Here is a 10,726-nt window from a genome sequence, read left to right on the forward strand (position 1 = left end):
GGTTATCATGTTTTGGATGAATCAACTCACTACAGTGGTGATTTTCGCACTACGGCGAAACAGCTGTGGAAGCCAAGTATTGGAGTTCTGGAAGTTGGGATATTGGTGTTGGTGGCTGGGGTTAGTAGAGAGAGAAGGGAGATTGAACCACGTCCCTTCACTTTTTATTTTTTCTGATTTTTTAATTCAAATTTTTTTTTGTTTTTAAATTTTTTTAATTAATTAATTACACACGTGGCCTGCCACGTAGGCATTGAATAAGACAAAATTGGCCAAAAGGACCAAAGATGCAAAGGGGCTAAATCTTAGGGGCCAAAATTGTAGTTTTTGTACTTAGAGGGCCAAAATTGCAATTTTTTGAAAGTTAGGGGGAAAAAGTGCACTTTAGCCTTAAATCTAATGGTTTATAATTATTCTTATCATTTTCGCATAAAAACTCTATCATGTCTTGATATATATAAGGGCATATCAAGTGAGAGCACAAGTTATTGTGAGAGATGAGAGGAGTAAATAATAGCCCTTTGGATTTAAATCAATGATTCTAATTGAATTTATGTTTTAAAACTGCACAACACTTTATTATGTCTTGCCAACACGCATTCCGTTGTCTTTATATCACGCACTTGTCCCTGCATCTTCTTCACTTTCACTTCTCAGTGTTTTCACTTCTCAGTGTTAATATGCAGATTTTTTTTCCTAAAGGAATCGAAACATAATCGAAGCTTGAGGTAATGAGGAGTAAACCATAAATTTATTTGAATTGATTCTTTATAATGAAACCAGAAATTAATTGAATTGATTAATAAAAAAACTCAGAAATTGATCCAGTACTCCTAATACAAATCGATTCAGAATCATGTATAACATCCTTCAACTGAACACGACAGTCTACGACCTTTCGATGAAGAAAAATTGATACAAAGTCCTTCAATATTGTGAAATTCATTTCAAGGGAGAAGGCTTCAATAATTCCAGAATTGACCATAGGATGAGTAAAAACACAAACCCTTGAATGAATGATTAGCAAGAAGATCCTTACTTGCTGGTTGATTGAAATACGATCCTTAAATCCCAATCTATGAATTTAGGTTGTTTGCATTCTTCATAATTTAGGTTGTATATATAAATTGTTTTTATACATGCATTTGTTTCCTAGAATTGTTAATATAGTTTTATTAGTTCATCATTAGCAACGAGTCTAAAAACAATAGCATAATGAAATATGGACAATCCAATGATATAAATCCATCCCAAAATAAGAGGTAATTAGGTTGAAGAAACATATCAAACTCAAACAATTGGTTATAAAAGCTCCAAAGAAGTTGTATTGTAATTGAAAATTCTAATTGACAAATGGAACCTTAAAACCACAAAGAAAAATATAAATAGAATGGGTAATTTATATTTTAATGAGCATTATCCACATAACAAGTTATGTGTACGAAATGCATATATAGTAGATGTGTAGGAACGATTCATTTGATATATCTATCTCTTATAGTATTATGTGTACGCCTCAAATGGTTTGTTGTCATAAACATATATTTGTATGTTTGTTTCTATGCATTACCACTTTACCACTTTAAGTTTCTTTTAGCATGTGTATTCATACTGAAAGGCTGACATAGATGTTAAGTGTCATTTTTTTTCTTCATGTATTCCGTCTATCTCTTAAATTAATCTATAAAGGATCTGAATGAAACAAAAGTTTCACGTCGGTTTTTAAATAGAAACGTTCATCTATGAATGTCGACTATAACACTTAGCCATCCAAGCTAACGACGCTGGTTCGATTCCCACTGCCCACTTATATCCTATTTCTCTATATATTCTTCTCAAACATATAATTTTCTATTATAAAATCTCACTCACCTATTTTCTACGTGTTTCTTTTCTATTATTTTATGCAGGTTATCCTCGTAACAAGATTGAGGGGTGATATCAATGTGTTTATGTATGAGAATTATGTGGATATCTATTATCTCACCTATATTATATTTTTATTTAAAGTTTGTTTGATTATTGTTTATGTTTCAACTGGGTTCTAGTCACTCATATTGTGACATAAGTGCCAAGTTTAATAATTTGATCTTTACTTATTATCTTAGAAAATGAGAAAACATTACATATTTTATTTTATTTTGAGGATAATTGTAAGGCTCTAAGAAGGAAAATGTTTTATTTTGAGTTATGACATTATATTTCTTCTTGTCATGATGTGATATTTTAGACTACATGAAAATTTAATCTCCCAAGTTCATATAAGGCTTTAACAATAGAGATTAGATATTCAAAATATAGATCTTATTAAACTTGAATTAAATCTTAACAACGACGTTAATATTTTTTTAAAAAAAATAGGTGTTAATATATTGACAAGGAATAATTTGACAAATAGATAAAATTTCCTAGTTATAAACCTCTAACATTGACTCGAAAATCCAATGTTATCTATATATAGATCCCTGACGAGCATACTTAAATACTCTTCAGAATTTTAAAGTTATAAACTACAAAAAGCATCACCCCAAACATAGTGAATATAAACTTTGTAACATATAATACAAAATAAACTTAAATGCTCGGTTCCATGGTTGGCGTGTTAAGCATGGTAAAAACCTCACAATCTACCTAAAGGACCAAATTGGAAAGTGCACCAAATCGTAACAATCAATAAAGTAGTAAGTTTATCGTCTCTATAGGGATTGTTGTTCAACTTAGCAATCAACAAAAATTATTTAAAGGGTAAATAGAAAAGAGATTAAAAAGGGTTGTAGGGTTTAATTGCTCTGGCCAATGCGAGATTAGGTTTGTGATTCAGATATTTAACAGTGATTATGGAATCCTTGAATCCCTATTTGTCTTTGTTGGAATTAAATTGGTAAAACATCAGTTTTGTGGCGTCTACTTATGATTTAAGAAATTGGTTTTAGAACTCCTATTTACCCTAATGACAACATGTGCGGTAAGTTAATCTAGGTAAAGTTACGGCGTTCTCGAAAGGAAGAATTAGAAAACATGAGGTTTCATACTTCATGTCATTAACTAGAATTAAGAAATAAGAAATTTGAATTGCAATTAAGAAACAAGATAATGTATGATCCTTGTGAACACCATGAACATTCAAGCATTTATGGGAATGTTAAACATACATATATCCTGATATTCCTAGTTGACCTCGCAATTAAATTTTTTGTTAACCAACGATGTTGGAACAAAATGTGTTTAACATTACCCTTTGAGTTTTAATGATAACAAGGTATTAAAAATTGTCAATTGGATATGCTAATATTTGTTCAAGTGCGCAGGACCATAGACAAAAATTTTGTGTCTCTTTAAAGTATAGGTTCTGAAGGAACAAATGAGAGCAATGAAATCAACTGCAAGGAAGCTTTAGAACCGTCTGAAGAAAAGAGGTTCTGAAGACAAGTACTCCTGAAGTGTCGATGTCATCAGAAGCACCTCATCAGAAGCAAGATCACCAAAAGCAGATTTCATCATAAGCTCTGAAGATCATCAAGAGTTAAAGATCATCAGAAGCTGAAGAGAATTGAAACTTCAAAGGTTGTTCAACTGATTTAATCACGCCTATCATTGCAGAAGACTGGAAGAATGAAGCAACGGGTAATTCAAATGGATTTGAGGGCATTGGATGCTTTTTTGTTGGAGACAGTTGAAAAAGGACAATTGTACAACCACTATCTCCACTACTCTGTTTTGTCTCTGCAACAAGACAAGAACAACAGCTATAAGTGACCTCTGGGAAAAACCTATGGCACCACGTGTCTACATTACAACTTGACGCTTGATTATACGTGTGTGGGTAATGCTTTCCTAGATGGTCGTGCACACTAGATCCGTCGTAGGTTCATCTTAACTTGTCATATAGGTCTTGCTTACGTCATACATGTCATGGCGGTCAAGGGATCCTAGGACCGCTAGCTCAAGATACGCTAAACGCAACTTAACATGCTTATTCATGACACGATCCTAAACTGGACGATTAGGGAAACCTAAGATCGTCGTTGGTATAACTTTATAACTTGCTCTAATGCATAACCTGCACATGTCTAACATCATATCATATCGTACATAGCCATATTCATTCATTAGGTTAGAGGTTAGCATTGAACAAACATTATTATCTTGATGCATTTTACGGAGAGCCCCGGGTGGAGTAACCCCGAGTACAATCCCATACATGACCGGTGAAAACCTAGCTAAGGCACACCGGACTCCCTCAGTGACGTGCGGGCCCCTCTTGCGGAGCTTATCCTGTTCCCCTGGCGAGAACCTCTTGGGATCCCAACCTTGCGTGGATCACAAGAGACACAACACCTACATCTTGCATTAAGTCTTGATCATACATACATGAAGGGTTTAACCTACACATGCTTACTCATTTACCACGGGTCCGTGATCGACCCGATTAGCGGTAAACTACATACATAGACATTCTTATTCATATGTGATGGGATTAACTTATCAATTCACGGCTTAACATACTTGCATAGTCATTCTCGTTCATAGTGAAGAGTTTAAACTCATCAATTCATATACTTGTCATATTCATAAATATATACATCATGTTCATGCTATACTTGAAAATGTTCTATCTTACATGTTCTCGACCACTAGGTCGAGGCTCTAGAATTCCCATGCTTACATTTGTTTCTACCCAATCACGTTTATGTATGATTCACGTAAGTGTTCTTTATTGTTGCCTAAAGTTTATGTGTGTCCCATGCATTTCCTTTTTCTTTAAAAGATTAGGGTTAGGGTTACACAATGCACTTTTAAAGATTGAGGGTTTTCCTTGAAGTCTAGAAAGGTGTAAAGTTGATCTCAATTAACATAGTGATGTTCCAAACAAGCAAGCAAATAAATAAAATGGAAAGCCTACCCAGATTTCGCTAATGGCAAAATGCCTCTGGAATTCCAGAGAATTTCGCTATTAGCGAAAAACTCCTGAAACAGTCACCTGTAATTCGCTAATGGCAAAGTCCCTCTGAAGTTTTCTGCAAAATTTCGCCATCAGCGTAATAAATTCGCCATTAGCGAATTTCTTGAGATCAAGATGCAGAATTTTTGAATTTGATACCTGAACCTCAATCTTAAACATACATATGAACCCTAAACATCCGGAACACATAACAATCATAGAATATGAGATGTATGGCACTTTAATCACATTTTTAAGCAACAATTCACTCAATTTAGGGTACTAGAATATACAATCTAATGTTCAACAATACTCACACAATCAAAGCATAAACCCAAGGGAAAGGAGTTCTAACTAAAAACTCACCTCTAAGGTGATGCTACACCAGAAATCTTGTCTTCTAAATCAAACCCTATGCATGCAAAGTCTTCACTCAAAGATTCAAGCTCGAAGTTTGGTTGTTTCTTGATGCCACTTCATGAATACTCCATTGTCAACCTTGAATCTTGCATAGTACTCAACTTAGAGAAGTTTGGTTGAAGGAAGGAGGATTAAGGTTCGACATTCTTAGAGAGAAAGAGGAGAATTTTCTGCTCTAAGACTTTTAGAGAGAGGAAATTGCTTGAAGAATGAAGTTTTGAGCTCTAACTTACTTATATACTCTTTAAGCGAAACTACAAAAACGCCCTTCTTCTTAACCGTTCTTTCTCAGACACTGATAATTCAACCCGTGTTTAAATGACATCACGTGATAGAGATTCTCCGTCATACTTGCTTTCCATGAATATTTGTTCTCTGACACATTTGACGGGTGATATTCCAATAATCGTCGAGTGGGATATTACATATTTAGTTTACTTTTTTTGTTCTTTTATTTATTTAGCTTTATTTTATGCTTATTAGGACCATAGTCATCTCATGCATTTTTTTTTTGTTTCTTTATTTTTAGCATATTTATTCATTTTATTACCATATGCATTTTATTATATTGTCATTTATATTATTGAGGCATTAGAATGTACTTAGGAACAATGTAAAAATATAAATGAGAATCTTGCACCAACGCACACATTTATTTAGTCCGCTTTATGTCAAGACCTAAATCAAGAACAAAATCAAATCAAGGACCAAATTTAAAATCAAACAACTAATAACTTTAGATTAATTCCAAGGAAAAGGGACTTTTATTTTGGATCCAACATCCTTATAAAATCCCTCATATTTTATTTTATTCCGTTACGCCTAGACTTTTAGAATTTAATTAGACTTTAATTAGCTCACTTTTTTTTTTGAAAAAGCTAAAATGGAATTTATTAAGATAGCAATGAATCTTAACCAGCACAAGGAGTGCTAGGCTAGGAGTCTTACGGTAGCAACAAACAAAGGATGGTGGGAAGCCCCCAATGGAAACCCATATACCCGTGAAAATAAAGAAAAATCCAAAAACCTATAGGAAACACCTTCTAACAAAGGGTTATCTCCGTAATCAATAAATAAAAACACCAAAACAAAGCTGACACCACGATCAACGAAACAACATAAACAAAATCATCAAGCATTGTCACAACTGCCACAAAAACAACTTCTACACCCACATCCCGCTGCTCGCACACAACCGCTGAACACTAGCTTAAAAACCTACACCACAACCAACAAACTTTGAAAAAACATCCGGGAAAAAAAACCCCAAACCACCATTAGCTCTCCTAAGCACCTTAACCCAAAACACACCTCATAAACAACCACAAAAGCCAACCAAAAATCCATGTACCATCACTTTAGCTAGAATAATAAAAAAATTCAAAAACATTCATATAGGCAGAACTCGAATATATCTTTTATTAACAAACCTTGGACTTTAACCCAAGTGATTCCTCATTTCTTTTTCCAAATCAAATTTCCATCAATTTTTAACCATACTTAGACTGGGTTTTCTTCAATTAAAAAACAATCACATCACATTTTATTCTTCTATGTCATATCGGCCTCTTATCCTCTCAAAATTTTTTCCAAACTTTAAAATCAATCTTAACCAATCACTCGGCTTTTTACCCCGAACTACATGATTTTGATCCCATTCGGGTATGTAGGCAAAAGACTTTGTCTTTCCAAATCAACAAAATAACAAAAATATTTTCTTTCTTTATTCATTCAGAATTAGACTTCTTAGGCCTTTTTACAAGCAAGTTAATTTGTAGCACACGATAAATAAAAGCAAGAGGTTCCTATAAGATACTATATACGTTTAGGGTGATAATACCTTCCCTTAACGTAACCAACCCCCGGACCTTTGATCTCTTAAAAATTGTGTTTTTTATTGGAACTTCTCCCCATTCCCTTGGAAAAATAAAAGATTGGTGGTGAGTCCTAAATTTGTGAGTCAACGCTAACCAATATCTTGATAACCGAAAATCACCGCGACACAGTGCATCACATCCAAGCATGCCCCTGCGCGAGGATCACCCTACATGTGTCCTTTAACTGTTCCTAATCACATACCGCAAAACCCGGTGGCGGTTATTCTCAAGGCGCGCCTATACGCGGTTATACACTCCTTCTAATTTGCATTACTGACTTGAGCGTCAGAGTGCTAATGTGACTGCAGACACCTTTCGTTCCATCATGAAGACTCGCCGCCACCGTACTGGAGTACTTCCCGCCACCGTTGCCTTTTATCCACATCCTCACAGAACAGATAAAAAAACTATACTATCCCAATGTTACCTAAAAAACACAAATATTTTTGTCCGAAAATAAAGAAAATAGGCAAATATAGATATATTATAATTATTTTTTGAGGGGTAAATATAAGATAATTATAATTATTATAAGATGTAAATGCAAATATAAACAGATGAAAAGAAATAAAATATGCAAATATAGATATATTATAATTATTTTTTGAGGGGTAAGTATATGATAATTATAATAATTACAAGATGTAAATGCAAATATAAACATATTTTGTGAATTAGGTTTTGCTTTGACTCTTTCATTCTCTCGTCCGAAATTTTTACTCCCATTTGAATAGCTTGCTTGCAACAAATTTTCCTACACCAACTGATCCAATTTTTTTGCTGAGAATGTTATTATGACTAATTTTTCCTTGACTTTTCTGCCGGATATGTCTCCATCCCAAACAGATTCTTCTCACACATATATACCCTTCCAAAACACATAAGAGGCAACATAATTGCAACATGCCAACAATTATTAAAGTTGAATGTTTGCTACCCGTATAACATTTTGTAATGAAATTGGTTACCAAAATACCCAATTCTTCACCCTTTAGCTACATTTACAATCAAACGAGTAAAAAAGCGATATGAGTTATTACCAGTATAATATTTATTTCAAATTTTTTTTGTTTGCTTGTGCAAGCGCATCCCACATCTGAACTCTTACCGGCCAAAGTTGGATGCGCTCAGATGTTGGATGGCTTGTAGAAGCAAACAAGAAAGATGTGGAACGCTATAAGGTATTGTATTCCTTAGTCTGTATTATAAGTTTCCAATTGCGTTTCCATTTTGTTTATATGGTTACCAAGTTACCATAACAGATTTGTAGTCTATATTATCTTGAAAGAGGAAAATGATTTATATCCATAATCTCATAGATGAGGAATATCCTTATACTTTCACATCATCTGATGCTTTGCTATCTTTTTGTTCAATGCATATATACATTGATTTGACTTGCATTCTTTCTATTTCTTTTACATCCTTATTCATATATATCGTCTTTCTTTACTTTAAAAACCAATGGAGAATGAAAGAAACCATGCACCACACATTTTAGTGTTACCATATCCATTACAAGGCCACATAAACCCTATGCTTCAATTCTCAGCTTCTTCATAACACCCCTTTTGATTGTGTCTATCACGCTCTCTTACATTGAACTTTTGATGTTTCCAAGACTTTTGGAATCCCTGTTTCTGTTTTTTTAACTCAAGCTTGTTGTTGCCTTGATTGAGTTGCCGATATCGAGGAGTGAAATTGTGTTACCTGGATTGCTAAAGCTTGAAGCTGCTGATCTGCCTACTTTCTTGGATCAATGTGGAACCTATCCTGGTTACCTTGATATTCTTACTACCCAGTTTTCGAATATTGATCAAGCTGATTGGGTTCTTGTCAAGTATGTCTGTTGCAACCCTAATTGCAGTTGCGATAGTATAAAAAAATTGTATTATGCAGTTCATTTTGTGTGGTAAATACTGTTCATGCGACCTTATATTAAATTATCATGGCGACATCAAAAACAACAATATTGCTGTAGCCAAGATACGGTCGTTGACATTTTTAAAACCTTTATTAGAAGTAATTTTGATATTTGATGATTGAAATCTAATATGAAAATTTTATCTAGGTTGTGGCTTGGTTGGCAAAGATATGGCGATTAAAGACAATAGGACCATGTATTCCATTTATGTTTTTAAACAAAAGACTCCAAATTCAGAATCTTGCATCAAATGGCCACAACTACTTTTCGGAGCTTGGCAGGTCTTATTGAGGATCAAACAAAGGAATTAACTTATGGATCCGATTAACAGATTATGGAATGTTGTTAGAGATTGAGAAAAGAGGAAAGTTCCAAACGATATTTTGGAGACATCATTAGATAAAAGAGTAAATGATGTTGTTGGTTGTTTTGTAACACATTGTGGTTGGAATAATTCAACATTGGAAACTTTTGAGTGTTGGATTTTCAGTGATTACAATGCCCACTTTAGACAGATCAAATCACAAATTGAAAGTTTATTGTTGATGATTGGAAAATTGGAGTCAAAGCTCATACTGATGAGAAAGGGATGGTTAGAAGGGAAACAATTAAGGAAGGAAATAATGATACTTGCACCACACTTAAATGGATTCGCTGCGGTTGAGATATTTCTGCATTCACGCAGTCAGTGCGTTACTAACCATTAGATTGAATTTCGACAGTTAACAATTTCCATAAGGTAATAATTTATTAATTTCATCTTAATTGTCATTATATTTTGTTTACTAAGAATGTAAGAGTTATTAACCTTGCTCAATCATGAGAAGATACATCCTACTTTTTTATCACTTGCTCATACAAAAATAGAGAAAAATATTTGTGTTTCAAATAGTCACATGATAGCAATACTCGTAAAAAACGACCCTGGAATTTGTTATTTCTTCAAGTATAATTACTTTTAAACTTTTATTTAATTGATATAAACACTGATTCAGTATAATGAAAAATTTGAAAATCTGAGAAACAGATTGTTACAAAATCTGTTTATTGATTTTAAACTATAACAACATATTTTTGAACCACGTTGGTGTCCTGTACGTTGCACGGGTACTTCCACTAATATGTATTAAACATTAACAACATATAACCAATTCTATATAACAATTCTGATGTCCTCGTAAAAGTTATTACTACACAAATAACTATGATAGTGCAAGACCTAGAGATTATGAGACCTCTCTATTTATATTGACAGATACTACTCACACCCCAAAAAACCCAAGTTACACCGCAGAATAACTAATATACCCTTTAACTACGATAAAAATTTCAAAGAACCAAACCTAGAAAACTTAATTCACGTATTCATCATTCAAACTTCTAAAGCCTAATTTACGTATTCATCGTTCCAAACACTCACCGTGTTTTTGAAAGCTATCGCTGTTCCTCACACTTGCTTAAGCCTTCATCTCCTCGTCTCTTTCAATAACATCCAATCACATAAGTTTTCCATTTTTTATCTCTGTCAGCACGCACGTGTATCACTTCATAGCTTTATGTTTA

General features: G+C 33.7%; 1 long non-coding RNA gene across 1 annotated transcript; it reads left to right on the plus strand.

The window, feature by feature from the left end:
* Nucleotides 1-8,150: 8,150 nt before the first annotated feature.
* On the plus strand, nt 8,151-9,650 carry LOC146914494 (uncharacterized). The gene is made up of 2 exons (XR_015014229.1): nt 8,151-9,079; nt 9,311-9,650. It is a non-coding gene; the product is annotated as an uncharacterized LOC146914494 (long non-coding RNA).
* The last annotated feature ends 1,076 nt before the right edge of the window (nt 9,651-10,726 follow it).

Source organism: Medicago sativa, chromosome 6, assembly GCF_051527215.1.
Source record: "Medicago sativa cultivar Bolivia chromosome 6, Bolivia_mono, whole genome shotgun sequence".
NCBI classification, from domain to species: domain Eukaryota; kingdom Viridiplantae; phylum Streptophyta; class Magnoliopsida; order Fabales; family Fabaceae; genus Medicago; species Medicago sativa.